A 23126-nucleotide genomic window follows, 5' to 3' on the forward strand; every position below is an offset into this window, starting at 1 on the left:
ATATCTTTATTAACGTAGGTCTCCTCTTCAACCTCCGATTCCTTGATTGGAATATTATGTACAACCTTTCTATCAAATTCACTCCACTCTGGAAATTTTTCTTTGTAGCCATTAAAAAATTCTTCCGCACGATACAATGCATTAACATCAACATAATTTATATACGCAAAATCTTCCTCTAAAAATTTTTGTTTCGGATTAATCCCAATTTTTTGAATCCCCTCTATACTAATAGTTTGATTTTCTGGATAACTACTCAACTCACCACCTTGTAAATCCTTTTCTGCTTGTTGAACCTCAAAACTATCATTATTAACTATAGTTATAACAAAAACTAGAACACATTCTTTGAAGAGGTTAGATAAACCGTTAAGAACTTCAACATCTTCATCATTAGAAATTTCTACGGGAATGTCGTCGTCAAGATGCTTTGGTTTTATGCTTAACTGAATGTTAAATATCCTTCGATCTATATTACACTTGTCGCTCACTATTTGGATTAATTCTTCAAATGATGTGTGTTCTAGAATTTTAATCAACTTCCTATTACCTCCAACATATTTTATAACATTATCACCCTTTTCTATCCATTTTTCCCTGTATCTAATTGAAGCATATCCGGCCATTTAGATTAATCCTACAATAAAATATATAATCAACATAAATAATATGACTAAAAATACTATTTATAGATTTCTATTGCACAATTATACCTATCTCATAATTCAATTATATATTGTGACTATTAATATATTTTGATTAATGTTATACTAATTTGTGGAAATATCACTTTACTTTTATATTGTATAATATCATGTTTCCCCAAATATTATCTAACATATCTCTAACACCCTTCATTGTAAAATATCATTTTACTTTCTAATATTATCTATTCAAAACTATCCTTTAACACCCTTTATTATCAAATATCATTTTATCTTTTACTACTATAATATTTATAACATAACCCATGTAATTTTTATTATTTTACTTATTACACACAACTATAATTTATTATATAAAATATCACATATAATTGCATTATTAATAAAATAATAATGATTGAAGTAATAGCAGAGATAAATACCTTGAAATCATGAACTTTTTTCTTCTTGCTCGAAATTCTGAACACAAACTTCTTTTCTCTTTTCAGAAATCTCTCTCAAATATGTTAAAAATGAAGGAAGATATGTGGTTTATATAGAAATAAAGGAATGGTAGTTTTGGTATTATTGTAGAGTATTTTTGTTTAAATGCCTTAAATTAAGGGTATTTTTATTTAAACCCCAACATTAGGGGTAAATTTGTTTATTACCCTTTAAAAAAAAAATTAATTAAGAATGATAGTTTTGATATTTAAGGGGATATTTGAGGCATTTTTCATTTAAATACTTTAATATGAGAGTATTTTTGTTTAAACCCCAAAATTTGGGGTAAATTTTTTATTACCCCAAAAAAAAGGGGTAATTATTTTAATTTCCCATTATTTTGTCTTATAAAATTGATATTGAATTAGAATTAAAATAGGATTTGAAATTGGGAGCCGTTAAGCATGTGATTACGTGTCATACATCTGGCACTCGTTTTCTCTTTCCAAACGGAATTTGTCAAAGTAACGGCTACCCAAGTGAATCTCTATACATATGTGTCTGCTCTTCCAAGATTCTCAGAGTTCTACTTTTTCGTGCTCTAAAATCTTTCTTCTATTTTCAAGATTCTCAGAGTTTGACTTCTTGAAATCTCAGGTTTGTGGAATGGACATCAAAGAAGCTATAATCAAGCTTGGACGCGTACTAGGGTTCTCTTCTCTCTTTATTATTATTCTTTTTCATAGGTTTGGTTTTAGAGTTTTATGTTCATCCGTTAAGGTTGGTTAAGGAGATATTCAAGATTTCGATTACTGTTGATCTTGATGTTTTGCGGTTGGTTAGGGAGATAAGGATTGGAGATTGAAGTGTTAATACGTGGAATATCAAGATTACTCTTCAAGATTTCGATTACTGCTGATCTACATTTAGTTTTACTATTTTGCTAAATATTAAAAAGATCATCTCCTTCCAACTTATATTGAAAATGTGGGTTAGAGTTAGGATTGGATATAAGTTAAGTTCAATCCTAATATAAGTTGGTCTTGAGTTTGACTTGAATTGATAAAAGAGCGACGAGAGTTCTTCAAATTGGTCTTGAGAAAAGTTTAAGTTTAACTTGAGAGACAGTTCGAAGCTCATAGTTTAAGTAAAGGTTGAGACTCAAATATTTTGTCCAATATCAAAATGACATTATTTTACTAAAAAAAAAAGGACTTAAAACTTAACTAAAACAACATCAATTGCCAACCATTAGACTTGACTCGAATCAAGTTAGACCAAGCTTGAATTAGGCCAATTAAAATGGTTGGCTTGTTAGTTAGATCGAATTGAACTCCATTTAGTTCAAGTTTGACTTGGTTCCTCCTTGAGCCAAGAGCTCCAACTTGAACTTAACTTTGGCTCAACAAATATGAGCTCGAGTTGAGACATCTTTCAAGACATAATCAATTCGAATAAAATCTAACCCTAGTTGGAGTTACATTTCAATACAATAAACTATGTACACTAATCATTTGTACTAATTTGTATACTAATAATGAATTGTCATCATCCAATCATATAGTGACATGTTATTGTTAATATACAAATTATTGCTTATGTATAATTTTATTCATCTTCAAAAGCTTACTAAAAAAATGAATACTCTAAGGTGGGATACATTTCAAGATTACACAATCGCTACAAAAAGATCAAAAAGATTAGGATTTACTGAAAAAGAAAAAGATCTTTGTTTTTAACTCATGAAAAAAAAATAACAATTTATAGATGATTGTTCACTGACGTGGTTCTTTTATCAGAAGCAACTCTTCGAATGATAACTAAAATGATGACGAAAAAAGAAGACGAGGGATTGGCTGTGTTAAGTTGTTAATACGGTAGTCTGTTGTGTGGTTGACTCATTTTCATGAAAAAGGCAAAAGTAAGGTTGGATCCAAATCAAATTGGGTTTGAATTTGAAAGTTGAGTCAACTCTGTTTGAACTCGTTTAGTTCAAATTTGTTTAATTTGAATTTAAACTGAGTTCAAGTGAGAAGTTTAAACTTGCTTCTAAACCAAGTCAAACTTGAGTTGACGAGAGTTTAACTAAATTTAGCTCACACTCTAAATATATAGCTCAATTTGGTTTGAACTTGGTTTGTAACTCTTTTTGAATTATATTAAGTAATTGTTAATTAACGTTATTTTGTTATTGAGTCACGAATTCAAATTATGAATCTGAATTATATATCTGAACTATAGATTATTTTTCAAATGTTGCATTTAGCTTAAACTCTTTTTTATGGAAATTCATTCAAGAATCTGTGGTTAACTTTTGTTCCTCTGACAAACCATCTGGGATAGAGAATTTTGTTGAAAAGAAAAAAAAATCCTATTTAGTGGTAACTGAAAATTGACATTAGAAGTCGTAAATTTTACAGTTGGTATAAATTATAATTTCTATTTAATCCTATAAAATTAATGGGAGTTTGCAGTTGATGAGTATGATTTTATTTTATAATTATATCAGCTATTACAGATACTACATATTATGAAAAGGATTAATATATTTGAGATTATATGTTAATAATAATAAAGGCTTTAAAATATGCTATTGCTAGTAATAAATTAGTGTAATTAAGGTCTTTGATTCTTCGAATTTTACCGAATATATAATAAAGTAATACTGTGTATATATATTTTTGGTATATAATTTATATACACAGATAATATATCATCGTATGATTGAGTATTAATTTATTTTTAATTCAAAATCTTCTAATCATATAATGACACATCATCTGTGCATCTAAATTGTATACCAAAAGTATGTATACTTAGTTTTATTATACATAATATGACTACTTAAGGGCTTTAGCTAGCTGGCCTCTTAGCTTCTTCTTTATCAATATTATTAGAGTAAATTACAATTTCCCATCGAGTTTAATTTGGCCAAAAAACACTTTTGCATTCTTTGATGGAATGAATCATATTTTTTCACTCATAATCTTGTTAACAAAAAGGATTATGACATAGATGCAAACTTGTAATTCCTATATTACTTTAATTGGTTCAACCTTTTTAAAGTTATTATATTACTCTTTAACTAAATTTTAACATATCTTCCTAACTAAATGCAACATTTTCACCTCACCATCCTAAAAAACAAACCCACGAAATCTTGCACGTGGGGATTGCAACTATGGTAGATAGACACTTTCTCTTCCAATCTCTTTTTTCTCTGCTCTAATTTCTTTTCCCACTCAATTAGAAACACGTAAACACCATAAGACGATCACCTCGTCTGGTTTCTTCTTTCTCCACCACCACCCCTCCCATTAGCTCACATTACCTTTTCGGATTCCTCTTTATAGTCTCCAGCTCCTCCTTTTGAGTTTCTTACTAAGAAGCCACCCATAACAAAAAGAAAAAGAAACTAAAAAAAAAAAACTCTTAATAACATAGTTGAAACACCACAAGCGAAAACAAACTCCTTTTCAACTTATTATTTAAACGTCACTCGTTGTAATAATGTTGACTTCGTCATCTTTATCATCAACTACAATTACAAGTGTAACGTCCCACAAATGATACCAAAAAAAAGAGACCGGCAAACCTTCACCCTTGCTTGGGTCATTCTCCACACCACCAAACCATCTGCTGCCACCTTATCCATCTTCTTCTCCCTTAGATATTCTGATAGCTTCATAGTCTTTGACATCTCCTTCTACATTGCCATCAGTTGCAAATGCATCTTTTAATTCCTCTTTTTCTGTAATGGGTTCTTCGTTTTTTTATCAACTCTTATAAACCCTTATGTTATACATATTCAGTTTTAAATATCCAATTATATAGTTAAGTTATCATGAGAGTGATATTTTATTATTAATTCAAAATTATTTAAACTTTAATTAGATATATTTTTGTAAAGAATGTTGTGAGGGACACTATGACTTCCTTTATGATAAAAGTTAATAAAAGCATTAAAATCGGCTAGTAAGAATTAGTCTAAAGTCGTAGATTATCTTAATTTATTATATATATGTATATGAATGACAAATATACCTGCTGAAGGGCTTTTAATTTCTTATATGATCATCATCATCATTATTATCACCAAAATATTATAACAAATAGCTCGATCAGTGGTTGCAGCAAGAAACTTTTAACTCAATTGGTACCATTTAATTCAAAGATACATAAGTGTTTTATGCCCTAAACATAAACAAATAAACCATGGCCATTACATTGCATTACAAAGATTTAAGAAATAATACTATTATGACTTGTAATTGTTGTGCAGCGGAAACATAAAACACAATTTCTATGCTATTGAATATAATTAATAATTAAGACAGAAAATAGAAATGTAGAAAAATAAAAGAAAGAGAACACAAGAATTTACAAGGTTCGGTAAATATACCTATGTCCTTGGCGCCATTGATTACTTTCACTATCTTCAAAAAATAGTTACAAAGAAAATATAAAACTACTAGAGATCCCTAATAATAAGATTTTTTAAATATAATTGCGTTTGACAACAATTGTTTTTGGGATGTTTTAAATTAAAACCAAGGCTTCTATTTATAGCCTTTGGTAAAATACAAAGAAAATAAAATAATCAATGTGGGACCTAAAGAGCCAAATTTTCAACAATCTCCACCTTGGCGATTTAGGGAGTCCCACCAAATTTTTTGTATTTTTTTTCTTCAGTAGTGACTTCAAGTGCGGCTTTTGGCACTATTTAGGCTTGCAAGATGTTGATTAAATTCAAACAATGATTGAACTTGATTGTTGTTACCACCTTGGTCATCATATCTGCAAGGTTCTCAACAGTCCCAATTTTCAAGAGTTGTATATTCCCTTCTTCAATAATCTCCCATACAAAATGATGTCTAATGTCAATATGCTTAGTTTGTACATGGAATATTGGATTCTTTGCCAAAATTGCACTTTGAATATCAAATTATACATTGACATGTTTTTGAACAATTCCTAAATCTTCCAACAATCCTTGTAACCAAATAGCTTCTTTTACAACCTTTTATAACTACCATATACTCTACCTCTGCAGTAAACAAAGCAACTGTAGACTACAAGGTAGACTTCCAACTGATTGGTGTTTTCGCAAATGTAAAGACTAACCAGTAGTTGATCGACGTTTTTCCAAATCATCAGCATAATCAAAGTCAACATATCCAATCACATCTTGACCAAGTACATCATCCTATTTAAATGCTAAACTAACATCTACAATCTTTAGTAAGTATTGTAAAATCCATTTCATAGCCTGTCAATGTCTCTTACCAAGATCATGTATAAACCTACTCACAACTCCAACTGCATGTGAAATGTTGGGCCTTGTATACACCATTGCATACATCAAGATACCAAACACATTAGAATATAAAAGTTGTGACATATATCTTTGTTCATCATCTGTACATGGAGATAAAGATGCACTAATCTTGAAATGAGGAGCAAGTGGAGTATTTATAGGTTTTGACTTCTCAGAAATGTCAAAACAGTGTAGTACCTTCTTCAGATATTCTTTTGGAGTCAAACTAACCTAGCTTTTTATTCTTTCTCTACTAATCTCCATAGCTAAAATCTTCTTGGCTTCTCCCAAATCTTTCATTTCAAACTCTTGATTGACTTGTATTTTCAATTTCTCATTTCAAACTCTTGATTGATTTGTATTGATTTGTATTCTTCAGATATTCTTTTGGAGTCAAACTAACCTAGCTTCTTCTTCTTTCTCTACTAATCTTCATACCTAAAACCTTCTTGCCTTCTCCCATATCTTTCATTTCAAACCCTTGATTGATTTGTTTTTTCAATTTATTAATTTCTTTTTGGATCGTTGAACCTATCAGCATATCATTAACATACAATAATAGAGAAATGAAAAACCAATCTTGTAGCCTGCAAAAATATACACAATTATCATACTTGTTGCTTGTGTACATATGCTCCATCATGAATCGATTAAATCGCTTGTACCACTATCTTAGTGACTGTTTCAATCCACAAAATGATTTCTTTAGTTTGCAAACCCAATTCTCTTTATCAGCAACCTTAAATCCTTCAGGCTAAATCATGTAGATTTCTTCTTCCAAATTATCGTGTAGAAACGCAGTTTTCACATCAAGTTGAACTAGTTCAAGATTCAATTATGCTACCAAGGCCAACAAAATTCTAATAGAGGAATTCTTAACAACTGGAAAAAAATATCTCATTAAAATCAATCTCTTCCTTTTAAGTATAGCCTTTTGCTACAAATCTTGCCTTGTAGTGAACATCTTCTTTGTTAGGAAATCCATCTTTTCTTGCATACATCCACTTGCACCAAATTGCCTTCTTATTCTCTGGTAATTGAACTGCCAAGTTTTATTTTCCTCATCCATGGCTTTCTTCCACTTTTCAGCTTCTGGACTTTTGACTGTTTCTTTATATGTAGAAGGAATATCATCATCTACAATTGGAAGTGCATAGGCCACCATATCAGTAAATCGAGTAGGTTTACGTATTTTTCATTTTAGCCTATGTGATACGATTGATTCTTATTGTTGTTGAGGTTCTTGGGTTGAAACCTCTCCATTTTCACTTTTCTTTTCTGCCACTGAAATGTCACTATCATTTTCAACAATTCTGGTTAGGTTTATTGTTGTGATTATCTCAAACTTCATTTGTTTTGGAGTACATTCCACCTGCTATTGAGTATCATTGGTCTTCTTTGTTACCTTTTTTAATATCACAGATTGATCAAAGGTAACATCTCTACTGTGAATGATTTTGTTTAAATATGGACACCAAAGATGATATCCTTTCACTCCAGAACTAATCCCTATGAAAATTGCTTTCTTAGCTCTCACATCTAATTTAGACTCATTTGTATGATATTAGGCAGTGTAACCAAACACACGTAAGGAATCATAGTCATTAGCAGGTTTTTCAGACCATAACTCAAGGGTTGTTTTCCCTTTAATTGTAGTGGATGGTAAACGATTTATGAGATGACATGCATATGTAATTGTCTTAGCGTAAAATGTTTTGCCTAACCCAGCATTGGACAACTTACATCTAACATTTTCTAACAAAGTTCAATTCATGTGTTCTACCACCCCATTTTGTTGTGGTGTTCCTTTGACTGAGAAATGGCGTACAATACCTTTAGCCTGACAAACTTCAAAAAATGGATCATTAGTATACTTGCCACCATTATCAGTCTTTAGTCATTTGATTTTTCTACTAGTCTAAGTTTTAACTATCTTTTTCCATTTCAAGAAAACACCTAATATGTCATTCTTCTTTTTTAAAGTGTACACCCATGTTCTTCTAGAAAAGTCATCAATGAAAGTAACAAAGTAGTGTCTACCTCCCAAGAAAGTTGTCTTAATAAGTCCCTATACATCAGAGTGAACATAATCCAAAATACCTTCAGTATTATGAATTACAGTAGTAAATTTTACTTTTGTCTATTTTCCCAAGACACATTGCTCACAAAAATCCAACTTGTAGGTCTTTTCTCCTTTCAATAAGTCTTGTTTCACCAAACTAAATAAGGTTTTTTCCCTTACATGTCCTAAACATATATGTCAAAGTTTGGTTGTTCCAACATCTGCATCTTTTTCAGATATTGCAACTACTAATTTAAAAACTATACCACCAGTATAATAATATAAATTATTTCTTCTTGTACCTTTCATCACTACAAGGGCACCAAAGACAACTTTCAAGACTCCGTATTACATTGACACATTGAAGCCTTTGGATTCCAAAACTCCCAAAGAGATGAGATTTTTCTTCAACTGTGATATATGTTGAACGTCTGTCAGAACTCTAGTTGATCCATCATTATTCTTTAAACAAATTGAACTTATCCCCACTATTTTGCAAGGACTATCATTACTTATGAAAACAACTCTATTATTTAGTTTTTCATAATTGAAGAACCACTCCTTGTGTGGCCACATATGGTAAGTGCAACCCGAATCTAGAAGCCATTCATCATACTGAGATGTCAATGGTAGGCTTACTAGAGCAAAGTTTGACTTATCTTTTTCAATTTCAACTACACATGCATCTAAAGCAACTTTGGTCTTACCTTTATCTTTCCTTTGTAACTTCAGATAATTTTTCTTCTAATGTCCCATCTCTCGACAAAAAGTACATTCATCTTTACTAGGTCTTTTCTTTAACTAAGATCTACCCCTTTTTCTTGCTTACGACTTTGACTTCGTCCTCTTGTAGTAAGGGCTTCAATAGTCATCTTTCTATTCTCTTGTTGATCTTTATTTCGAATTTCATTTTTATTCAAAGCAACATATACTTCATCGTAAGTTAATTTCTCCTTTCCATGAAGTAATGTAATGTTTAGATAATCCAATTTTTTAGAAAGGGATCCTAGTAGAAGCATTGTTTTATCTTCATCTTTGAAGGTTTTATCTAGGTTCAGTAAATCAGCCATCAACTAGTTAAAAGTTGATCTATCTAGGTTCTTTGTCATCTATCTTCTCTGGTTATTTCTCCCCCAGAGCTATATCAAGATTTTCTTAACACAAGGTGTCTATCACTTCATATTGCCACAAGCCAAAATTGTTTCGGCCATCAAAATTTTCCATATCAATTTTTATGGTTGTCACAATTGTCTTTGTTTATGTTGATGCCATTTTTTGCCGACTACAATTTACTTGGCAGATAGTTTTTCAAATAACCAAGTTTCACAAATTTATATTCAATAGCTAAAAAAAATTACTATAACCTAGGATAGTAGTAAGTGCCAAAAATAATAACATATGCACCAGGAAAATACTTAGGAAAGATTGGTGGGGACAAAGCCTCCTTAAAAACCAACCTCCTTAGATAGTATTTTCCTAGACATGCACATAACCATAGAAATAACTACTCACTATCCTGAACCTAGGCTCTAATACCACTTGTTGTGCAATGGAAACATAAAACACAATTTCTATGCTATTGAATATAATAAATAATTAAGGCAAAAAATAGAAATGCAGAAAAATAAAAGAAAGAGAACACAAGAATTTACGAGGTTCAGTAAATATACCTACGTCCTCGGCGTCGCTGATTACTTTCACTATCTTCAAAGAATAGTTACAAAGAAAATATAAAACTATTAAAAATCTCTAATAATAGGATTCTCTCAACATAATTGTATTTGGCTACAATTGTTTTTGGGATATTTTGAATTAAAACCAAGGCTTCTATAATATAAAGAGAATAAAATAATCAACATGGGATCTAAGGAGCCAATTTTTCAACAGTAATTAACTTGCTTCTATACTGATTTCCTCAAACATTAGTCTTGGAAGGCAGCGGAACCTTTCTTCGATATTCAGCAAGAGCCCACAATGGGAAAATGTTTTTATACATTGGGTAATGTAACATGCAGTTCTTCATAAACACTCCTGCAATTGCCTACAAGCATTACATAATTTATTCATTAATCATTTATTGAAACATTTGAACTTAACATGTGCCCATTTTTTCATTTCCTTCAATTGTACCTGCTGGGGAAAATCACCATCTTCTAGCTGAGAATTAATTATCAACTTAGCTGCACGGTGAATAGGAGTTGGGTCTCTTTCTGCCTGATAATCCAAAGAACAACACATAAGAACATAAATAGCACAAAATTTATCCTAGTGCTTAAACGTGAAAATATAATTTTTTTAGCAGTTTATTGAAACTAACCTGTCCACCATGAATTAAACCCAATATAGCCCATGCAGTATGAACTAAATTTGACCTGTTTCCTTCTAGAGGTATGTATTTCTAAATGCCCAAGACAACAAATTAGTACATATGTTTAGTATGTTGTAATATAGTAAGAAATCAATTGACACAAATACATATCTTTTCTGGGCAAGAACGATAACTCTCACCCCAACCACCATCCTTTGTCTGTGATTTAAGGAGAAAATCAACACCTCTATGCACAGTTACAGAATTGTTGTAAGTCTGGCCAACAGCTGCCAGTCCTCCAAGTGCAAACCAAGCACTATATGTGAAGCAGACTCCCCAATTTCCGTACCTATATATGTATAAATATATTCATTGAAAAAATATATATCAAGCATATGTTCTTTAATAAAATTAATAATAATTAATTTTACCATGAACCATCAGACAATTGAATGTTTTCCAAGTAGCCAACTTCTTTTGTGATGAAACTTTCAATCTCTCTCATTCTGTGTCCTGGATATAATCTTTTAAACAAAACTAAAGCATGGATAGCTGTTGAGGTGCACTCAACATATTCATGCTCAATCACTAAGTCCGCAAAAAGTTCAGTGGGATTTAGCAACTAAAGACAAAATACATTGGAAGTGCCAGTTATTAATATATTTGCGATATAAACTAATTAGAAAGGTTTAACACAACAAAGTCATATTAATATGTAAATTCAAAAACTTACTTCCAACCATTCTTGGGCTCTGACTGGCTCCCAGGCGGCGAGGCCTCCATTTTTACTCTGCAGGGAGTCAAAAAATGGAGCTTTTAATTATTGTTTTGATTTAAAAACATAAAACATATATAATCTTGAAATGTATGCACGAGAAAATTTGTTTGAGAACTTATTGATATATGTGCACCTGTAATGATAATAGGATATTAACAGAATCATATAACCTCTCAAGTTCCATTTTCTCCCCAACGATTTCGGGTGGCATCATTGAGAAAAACAGGCAACACTAAACAAAATGAGAGATAATATATATCTACAGTGAGATACAGGGAAATAAAGAAATAACTGTTTTTTGTTTGATTAATAATTTTATGAATAAGTTTATAAATACCTTCAACCTTCAGCAGTACAATCAGAAAGTTGCCATCCATGATCCTGATCAGAGAAAGTCCAAGATCCCTTGGAAATATGTCGATACATTCCCTTGAAGTCACCAGAAGGATTGTCTTTCACCTTAATTTACAAATAAAATGTAAAATCATTAACTCTGAGGAAAATTCAATGGAACTAATATTTGGTTTATTAAATGTTAAATTACCTGAGATGCCTTGATAAATTCATGTCCTCTCTTGAGTACAGGCCCTATTTCATCAGTGAGATTACTAGCAAGCAAAGCTTGAATAGCAAAACCAGTATCCCACAACTGGCTTCCAAAAGTCTGCATTTGTAACAATGGAATTAATTCATCAATGCTAAATCTAAACTAGACTTCATTGAATTCGGTGATATATACTAATTGATTAATTATTTAATTATTTACCTGCATCTTCATTCCATCTTCACCAACCCATAAGTAATCTGGAATCCTAGCTAGATGCTTCTTGAAATAATCTCCATTTGGATCTTCAACCCAACAGGCTAGCATGCACAACACTTGTGTATATATAATTCAATCAAAAGAATTAGATAGATGGATACACAGAATAAAAGAAATGATGCATTTGCATATCTAGTGAATTGCAATTTGACCTTTTCCACAGATGCAACGGTAAGGTACCGACTATTCTCATCTTTATAATGAATGTGCTTCATTGTTACTTGAAGTGCTCTCTCTCTTATCAACTGGTTAAAAGGCCAATGTGTAAGAAAAGGCTCAGAGAATATATATAGACAGTCCCAAATCAAATCTTGAATCAATGGATGGGGATAGTAAAGATCCTCCTGCAATTATAAAAAATTTTCAATTTTATATATATATTAACCATTAAGAAAGGAACACAAATAGCAAGCATATACATACATATATATATATATATATATGTCTGTGAACAATTATAATCTCACCTTGGCACATAAATGGCGTACTTTCCCCCAATTAACTTGATTGTAAGGTTGAATGTAGAGCTCTTCCCTCGGTTGTAGAATGAGAGATGTAATTGGGCCAACAAATTTCTTGCCATATAAATATGACATTGGCATGTACACCATGCGACAGTAACACCACATCTTGGCTGCATTTGTGAAGAATCAAACTTATAGACTAATAAATGAACAATTAATATCAAAATCTTAATCCAAAATGATGCAAAACTAACCTGGATGCATTGGAAGAAATGATGGAAGAATCCAAAATTCAGGAGGCATTGGGTTGCTTCCAGACCAATTGAACACACCAAGTATCTACGACAGATAAAAGATAAATCAATGCATATGCGTTGATGACACATTAATGAAGTTAATATATAGATAGAGTGATGTGGTTACCGAAAGCCAAGCCTTTCCCCAAGAAGGAATGTGAGTGACACCACCACGGTCAAGGATCCATTTTCGAGCTCTAGCACAAGCATTATCTTCGCCGCCATCAGGTCCTTCTCCAAGGATACGCATGCAGATGTAGTTGAGAGCTGTACAAAACATGGTGCTGTGGCCTTCAATATGTAATCCCCACCCACCATCTTCATTCTGATGATAATATATGTATCGAAGGATTTCCTTCTTATGCTCTGCTGGAAATACACTGTCAAGATGCCCCGTTATATAGGTGCACATCAGCTGCATATGGGCAATTCTTTTTAGATACATGTAATTAATAAAAATTTCAGATACTGTTCTAAACAGTGTACTGTCTAATTACCAATGGAGGAAGGAAAAACAAAGGACCAGCATTTTCAGCTGGCCAATGGCCGTCGGAGGCTTGCAAGGCTGAGAGGTAATGGACCGCCCTCCTCAACGAGACTGTAGCTGTTTCATACGTTATTTCTTCTCCATCCTCCACCTTTACAGCTGGGATTGTTTGTTTGAAATTTTTCTCCCGAAGAAACTAAAATTTTTCAGACCCGGAAAATTAATTATTCAATAAACAAATACATATTTACGCGGTGATGAGCAAGACAGATTGGACATAAAATAAGCTAGAAAATGTATTAACATGATTGGTTAATTGACGTTTGAAAATGGAGGTTTGTGAATGTGATCTAAGAAGAATGGACCGAAAATAATGGGGAAATAAAATCAGCGTGAATGAGATAGAGGTTGACTTGAGTTCGTATGTATTAGCTACAAGTAAAGTAATTCATAATTTTTTGAAGTGAAGCTTTAATTCTTTCATCTTTTAACTTTGTTATTGATCTTTTAGCTTCTCTGAAAATGACAAAACAGTCGGAGACCCCCAATAACATAACTTTCTATGAAATTTCTGCCACAAACTCGTCTCTCTTTCTTAATATTTCTAATAAATAGCGATGTTCTTGATGGCCATTTCCCAGAAATTAACAGTAATTTCACATGTGTGGGAAAATGGCAAACAAATTTACATAGTAATACATGATTGGGTAATATGAGCTTATCTTCTATTTTCAAGATGATAATATTTAAAACCTTATCTTACATAATTTATGAATGGAATATAATTACGTAGTTAATTATATATACAGATACCATATGTAAAAATTTTCTGTAAAAAAAATGATATGTGAATCATATAGCAACTTCAGGTTAATTATTATAACCAGGATTACTGGTGTAAATAATTATTGTAGATGGTTAACTTTACCTTCCTTTTTTGTAGTGTTGCTATGATAAATCAATAATAATGGTTACTTATTTTAAATCCACATCTGTGATTAAAACAAAAAAAATATATATAGTGCCAAATTAAGATAGTTTCAGCTTCATCCTATGAAAAAAGTAATATCGATGCAAGATGGACTTATCATCTGAAAAGTAAATGAATTGTGTAAAGGAAAAGAGAAATGAAGAGAGACACAAGCGCAAATATAAACAGAATAGAAATAAATGATGGGCACCAATACCTGCATTCGCCAGAGAATATCACCACTGGGCTTGACCTGAAACCGATTTTTGTAGAATTTTTGACGAGCAGCTTCAACCTCAGCTCGCTCCTCAGGAGTCCCTGCTTCAGGATCAAACTCCCATGTTTGCCTTCCCACAAAGTTGTTTGTGCTGTAAATGTATGGATCATTGCCACCTTCTGCAATCTTCAGCTTCCACATAATGATATTCTGCTTTTCTTTTGCATGCAATAATATGATTGTGTTAATTTACAGGTGGTTTAAACAGCATGCAGATATTAGAGTATTCTTTCAGTTACTTCTAAATATAGAAATAGAGAGAGTGAAGAGAAGTAAGTTAATCAGAAGAGAATATCTAAAAAATATATAGATCTGTATACCTGTAAGATAGATAGAGAGATTTGATGATAAAATTAAGTATGAGCAATGAAATGTTGGAAAGTGGACGACTAATATAGATTAAGAGACCGTTTGATGGGTGATTAGAAGAGGTAATACAACATTTATATATTACAATAATACTGTGTATACAACTCTTATATATAATTTTTTACACAAATAATAATGTGTTACCATAAGATTGGGTGTTATTTTATCTTTAATTTTTAACTATTTAATTATATAATAACATATTTTTATTTGTGAATAAAACATTACTTATATATTATTAAATATATAAACTTATACAGAGAAATTAGTGTGATATAAAATAAATAAATAATTCAATATAATGTCAATAATTCAATCTAATACAGTTTAAATAATCAATTTTGACATAAATATATATATAAAATAATTTATTATTCAAGTATATTAAATTGACTTATTGACATTTTATATATATATATATATATATATATATATATATATGAATAGGTGTAACTATACATTTGGCAAATTATAAAATTTTTTGCTCATATATTGTTTTAATGTGCTCAACTTGTGACTATTTTGTTTTCATAAAACTATGTGTATTTATTTTAAGTATATATATATGAATACATATTTAATGTGTAATATCATATGATTGAATAGTTATGAATTAAAAATAAAATAATATTCAATTATATAATGACACATATAAATGTATACCCATGTAAGAATAAAATTGGAGTTGCTATTAAAGCTTATGCCTTCTGTTTTTTTTTTTTTTTTTGTGCAGCTTGTGTTGCTTTGGTTTTATGCTCTTTCTCTTTTTTGTGCAGCTTGTGTTGCTTTGGTTTTACGTTCAAGGCTTGTAACTTAAGGGATTTCAACTTATCATTCAAAGGGAGCTTGAATAACTAGAGTGAGATACTTGGGCATTTCAAATTTAAGTTTAATAGTTGGACAATTGGGAGTTGTGAAATCGATTTTCCCAAACAAGGAGTGTTTACTTTGCCCCCTTTGATCTTAATTTTATAATTAACAGCTGGTTATCTGTCTAATGATTTTATAATTGTTAGACTTGATCCCATAAATATAGACTAAGAATAATCTTAGTTAAATCATATAAAAAATTTAGTGTTTTTCTTTTCCTTTTTTTTCTGCTTTTAAATTTTGTTTGTTGCTTGTTGTTAGAGAGTAGAATGAGAAAATAATTTCAGCTATTCAATCCAAGTAAAAGAATCAAACTCATATCACTACCTTTCGGTTGGTATTTGCATTATTTAATATTAACTTACACACACACATATATATGAGTATCAACTAGTCCTAGCCACGGTTCATGAACCGGTGGTTTCAGTTCGAAATCGTCGGTTAACGATTCGAAAAATTAAGAACCCTGAACCAAAACCGTAATAGGATGGTTCATTCACGGTTCGAAACCAATGGTTCCGATTCATGACCCCAGTTCGGAACCGACAGTTCCGGTTCGAAACCAACATTGAACCGTTAATTCTAATACATGATCTTGATTTAATTTTCAAATTATTAATTACAATAATTGAAAATTAAAAGAAAGGCTTGGACTTAATTTTTCAATTAAGCTTCCTACGTATCTTCTTGGGGTTTAGAAGAATCAAAGCCTACGTAGTTCTTTTACCTTTGCATATCTAATAGCTGACAGTACCCCCTTACCTTATCATTCACCTCCACTATCTTGAGTATTATTTCCCGTCATCAAACTATCCGTAGTTAAATCAAACGATTCTTCATTGAAGTCCACTTTTATTTCTTGTTGGCATAATTCGGCTCTTGTCCAATCGTCCACGCATACTTGGGCTTCAATAGATTTAGGAGCCAAACTTGATCGCCTCTCATCAATATATTACCCCCTTGACTAAAAGCTTGTTCTATTGCGACAGTTGATATTGGTGTTGTCAGAACTTGTTTAGCAATAGCTGCTAATGTTGGAAATGTTGATGCATGTCGACTCCACCATTCTAGAACTGGAAAGTCTTTACCTATATTGCTGTCACCAAACTCAAAAATAGTAGTTAAATAAATATCAAGCTCTGAGGTGGAGCCTAATGTTCCTCTTGGTCTTTTGCCCCTTTGCATCATAATACGATCACCATAACTCATATTTTGGGTTGATGATGGGGCAATAGGTGGTAAAGAGGAAGAAGAATCACCTTGGTTACCATAAATTATTGAATATTCAACATAAATTTCTTTAATTAAATTCATAATATTAGTTATAGTTAATGGAATATTAACTTCATCTAATTGCAAACATTCATAATATAATGTCAAATAATCTGTGACACCAACTAATTTAAATCTAGGATAAAAAAAACATGCAATAAGAAAAAGTTCTGGAATTGTTTTATAGTAACTTAACCATTTTGTTTTCATTAAAAAAATAGCTTCTTGTAGAATAATATCTTGTTCGGCTTCTTGTACAACCTCAATTATATTAACAACTTCATTTAAAAATAAATGAGAAGTGGGATAATAAACCTCACTTAAAGTATATGTTGCATTATTAAAATTTCTTAATACATTTAAAATTGTTTTATAAATATCCCAATGTTGGGGATATAATGTAACTTATGGCACATGTTGTGAAATAAATGAGCATAATAAATCCCTATAATCAAAAGACTCGTTGAGTAATTCATATGTTGAATTTCAACGAGTCGGCACGTCTTTAGGAAATCTTTTTAGTCTTCTATTATGTTATTTACAAAATTTACCCCATTCTTCCATAGTTTGGAGATATGTCCATAAAAATGAAATTGTTATTTTTATTGGACTAATAAAATTATTAAGACAATGTAAACCATCTTGTGCACATAAATTTAATACATGATATGCACATCTAATATGAAAAAATCTACCACCTAAATTAGGTTTGCAAATATTAATTAAATCATTTATTAAGGCAGTATTTGAACGTACATTATAAAATGAAATTAAAAAAATTTTATAAAGTAATTTATATTCTTCTAATATTCCTTTAATTGTTCTATAAATATTATCGGTCGTATATCGTTCACCAAACACTCTAAATGCTAAAATTTTTTTTTGTAATAGAAAATTGTCATCTATCCAATGATAAGTTATACCCATATAAGAGTGAACTTGTCAATTGTCACTCCAAATATCACTATATATAGATACATACCCATTAAAATTTGTAAAAAATTGAATTAATTCTCTTTTTTGTTTTTTATATACACTAAATAATGTTCTTTTTAATGTGTTTCTTGGAATAGTTTTATGTGCAGGATTTAATGCAGTTTTATAATAAGTATTAAAACTTAAATTTTCACCAAAACTAAATGCTAAATGATATATTGCTACCATTTTTACAAATTCTTCTTTACTTTTATTATCACTATACATAAATAAAGATTTGTGTGTAGAACCATACTCGGTTATTTGTGTTTGGCCTTGGCTTTGCCCCATTTTTTCCGGATGCTTTGACTCCAAGTGCCTTTTGAATATCCCGTATCCACCTCCTTGTTTGAATTTATAAATTTGCCTACAATAATTGCAAACAACATCGAAATTATCATCTTCCTTTTGTATTTTCTAGAAATGAATCTTGAAAATATCGGATGTAGGAATTTTTTGAGAGTGTTATTTCATCTCCATCTGTTGTTGATGTTGTTGTTGTTGCTTCACCTCTACATATTGGTTTTCACTTTCTTGTGTTGAAAAATCATCTATAAATTGATTTTTATTCACATTTGATATATGTGAATATTGACCAAATCTCCTATTACCGGAAGAATTTTCACTACTTGCCATTTTTTGATAATAAATCAAATTAATTATATAAATAAATTATATGATTAATTATGAAAGATAATAAAAAAATAATAAATAAAGTTAATTATAGAAATAAATTCTATAATTAATTATGAATTGTATAATAAAAATAGAAATTGGAATTAATAAAAAATTAAGAAAGAATTTAATTAAATTTAAGAGAATTTGATTGAATTGAAAGATTAAAAGAGTATTAAGAGTTGAAAGAATGAGAGTTTGAAGGATTGAGTGAGAGTGTGGAGAAATTGAAATTTGAAAGGGAATATATATAGGAAAAAAATTTTTTGAAAAAAATTAAAAAATAGGGGGGTGAATTGCTATTTTAAAAATTGCAGGGGACCAACGATCCCCTGCAAAAGCTATGAAAATTGCAGGGGACCGTTGGTCCCCTGCAATTTTCTTCTGCAAGCCAACGGTTCCCTGCGCAAGGAACCGTTGGCTATTTAATAAATTTAAAAAAAATAAAAAAAACTCAAAATTTTTCGGTTCAGCATAGTAAACTGCCGGTTTACATGTCGGTTCATAAATCGGGTGTGAACTGGCGGTTTCACAGTTCAAAATTAGGTAAACCGAAACCGAACAACCAAAATCCGGTTTCGGTTCTGGTTCAGTCCGGTTCCGGGTTTGCTGGTTCCGACTTCGGTTTTATCCAGGCCCGTTTCGGTCCGGTTCACGGGCCAAACCAGCCCATGGGCAGGTCTAGTATCAACTACGTACCAATTCATAAGAGAATGAAGGGGGGGCATATTGATGAAGGCATAATCTATTGAGGAAAAGAATTGATGGGGTAGAAAAGGATTTTTGTGTGTATATATACATATATTATTCATATGAGATACTAATTTGAATATAATGTAAAGGATTGGCAAAAGATTTATCCTAATAGTTGTAATATCTTGATAGAGATGCTAAAAATGAAGGTTATTGTTAATTAATATACAAGTTATTGACAAAGTATTAAAAGAGTTACGTTTCCCACCATATAAAAATGATCAACAATTGCACAGAGTGTCAAAAAAAATAAACAAACCCCTATCCAATTAATTTGAAAGTTTGCAGTCGTCTTTTGCTGTATCTGTCTTATTAATTTTTTTTTATATTTCTTTCTATTCCTCGATTCAGCTATAGAATCAGGAAATAGATTTAGCTGAAGCCTGAAGGCTAAACTTGAATTAACAGCTATAGTTTTTTTAATTAATACCCTATCTTGCACGTATTGAACATTGAATTAATTAATTAATTAATTTTTTATATATAGCGGTGATATCACAAATGGATTGCTTGAATTAACAGCTAGACTTCTCATATATGGAATCAACGGTTAGACTTCTCACTTAAAGCGTGCAATAGGTAAACTTTTGTTCGTGTGTTCACTTAGTCAAATAGAGCAAATGTGGTCTATGAAAGAATAGATTTGGAGCGATTTGTTATTAATGGGATATGATCAATGGGTAAGTAGAGAACAAATAGTCTCTCCTTCACTTACTTATTTTCTGCAATCCAACTCCTTTCCGTTGTTTTTTCCTGATTTGAGTTTTCCACGTAAAATCTTTTGTTCTTGTGTTGCTTATTTTTTGTTCTGTTTGTCATTTATTCTTTGGGTTTCATAACAATTTCACTGGTCAATTCTTCTATATTCATCAATATATGATGAGTATTGAGCAATAAAGAATAGTTAATTAGAATTAGATGGTTACTTGTAAGAGTATATACGCTTGATTTGAATGTTCACATCTTTGTACTGACATCACTTGTTGGTGTGACAATTGCTCATCTACATCTTGACAAGTTGTACATATTGTAATATATATTTGGCCAAAGAGCTATTTTTCACTCAAGTTTTGATATGTTCTTAAAATTATATCTATGAGATTTGAAAAACTTAAAGTTTCACTCATAAGGCAATTACTGTTAATTTGTTTTGTTAGTAGTCAGAGTAAAATTGTTATTTTACTAATAATAGTAAAAAAATATAAATTTATTTATTTTCTCCTTAAGTTTTAAAAACTAACAACTTCACCTTTACTTAAATCGTTTTCCCTACAATGATTTAGGATAGAAAAAGGAGGTCATTGTTAGCTAGAGATGGTGGCTGGAGAATGAAAAAAAAAATTCTAGGTTTGAGGGTTAAAATGTGATTTTTTAAAATTAGAAAACTTTTATTAGAAATAAATTACTGTGTCCTTTTCTTAATTTTATCAAACTAATGAAAATTTCAATTATTATATTAACTACACAATTTATAAGGGTACTTAAGTAATTTCATATAAATAAAAATATAAAATCAATTCAAAAGGGTATTATGATAACTGTATATATTATTATACCGTTTCTGTCAACAGAGTTACAATTTGGGTGTGAAAATGTTATTAATACTATTTGAGGGTGAACAAGTGTTTTCCCACCAAACCTGGGGTGGGAAAATGTTAATCACTAAAATAAAAAAAAAGTCCACAAGCCAATAAGTATGGCAGTTTTCGTTTCTAATTTTACGTATAGAGTCATTAAAAATATTAAATGTCTGCATCCAAATCTTATAAATTTGTGACACTGGAAATTGATAGGTTAATCCTTTCTTGATTAATACAAGTTCATATGCATGCCACCGTAATATTGACGGAGTTTGCAAGATTACGTGAAAGTTAAAACTTGAAGAAAATCAAAAGTCAAAAAGGCAAGCCCACTCTTCTAATTAATCTTATTTATTGGATTAATTAGTCAACTAATTAATCTAGCAAACAAAGATTAACACATACTAATTCCACCGTTCTCATGCATGCCACCGTTATGTTGATTAATACAAGTTCTTATGCATGGTATCATTTAATTCAAAGATACGTAAGTCTATTAAATTGTATATGTTTTCTGCCCCGTCTATCATTTAGTGTTGGGGCATGCCATGCATATACAAATAAACTACAACCATTACATTGCATTACAAAGATTTAAGGAAAGAAAATGGTATATATAAACATTATTATATGAGCAATATTATACGTATTCATTTTAGATACATAAATATGTACGCACTTATATGTGTTATCATATGATTAGGTATTGAATATTATTTCATCTTTAATTTATGTTCATCTAATCACATGATGACACATATAAATATATACATATTTGTATATATAAAGTGGGTACACATAATTTTATTGTTATTATATATGACTTGTAATTAACTAACTTCTATAATGGCTTCCTCAAACATTAGTCTTGGAAGGCAGCGGAACCCTCTTTCGGTATTTTGTAAGAGCCCACGGTGGGAAAATATTTCTATACATTGCGTAATGTTGCATGCACTTGTAAGATTTATTTTACAAAACGGAATGAAATAAATCAATTATAAATCTACAAGATCTACGCACAGGATATAAAATACTTAATTTAACTTTAGGGTTTTAGAAATACATGGATCTTCATGTAATTTGAAACCGAAAAACTTGTTAAAATCACTTGAAATTACCTATCGAGATCACCTCTCGACGTGACTTCGCCTTCTACTGTAAAAACCTCCTTGAATGATAGCTTTGAATGGGTAAGTTATACTGCAATCATACTGCATTAGGTTTTGGAGTAAGGACCTAGCCAATTTATAGTATGTTAATTGACCTCCCATCAAGGTCTAATAAACCTTAACACTTGTGCTGTCCACCCAAATTATAACCTTTAATTGTATCAGACTTATCTTTATTGATCATTTAAGTTCATCTATAAACTGACATTGGACTATTCAATTACCCGATTTTATTAAATCAAAACCATAATTAATATTAACCCACATCAGGAAAATTCTAACATTCTCCCACTTGAGCAATATTAATTATTTTATTTTATTTTAAGAAAAAGAAAACAATTTTTTTGACTCTCGGGTAATCAAACATTTTTAACTTTAAGTGGCCACTATTTTAGAAAACAAAATAGTCCAAAGATAAATTACACTTTAATAAACAATCTAATTAATATGACCATTAATAACAAACCAAGATATTACTTATGTTCTCTATCAACATAAGATTGTTTTTTATCACAATTATTAAAATCAAATCTGGGAGTGTGACAGAAATAACACTCAACAAAATGATCACAAACATGTGTTATGTCTTTGTT

The 23126-nt window shown here is 30.7% G+C and overlaps 1 pseudogene; it reads right to left on the reverse strand.

The window, feature by feature from the left end:
* Positions 1-10382: 10382 nt before the first annotated feature.
* LOC123214677 lies at positions 10383-15011 on the reverse strand (annotated as a pseudogene).
* Positions 15012-23126: the final 8115 nt, after the last annotated feature.

The sequence above is a fragment of the Mangifera indica genome, chromosome 4 (assembly GCF_011075055.1).
Source record: "Mangifera indica cultivar Alphonso chromosome 4, CATAS_Mindica_2.1, whole genome shotgun sequence".
In the NCBI taxonomy this organism is placed as follows: domain Eukaryota; kingdom Viridiplantae; phylum Streptophyta; class Magnoliopsida; order Sapindales; family Anacardiaceae; genus Mangifera; species Mangifera indica.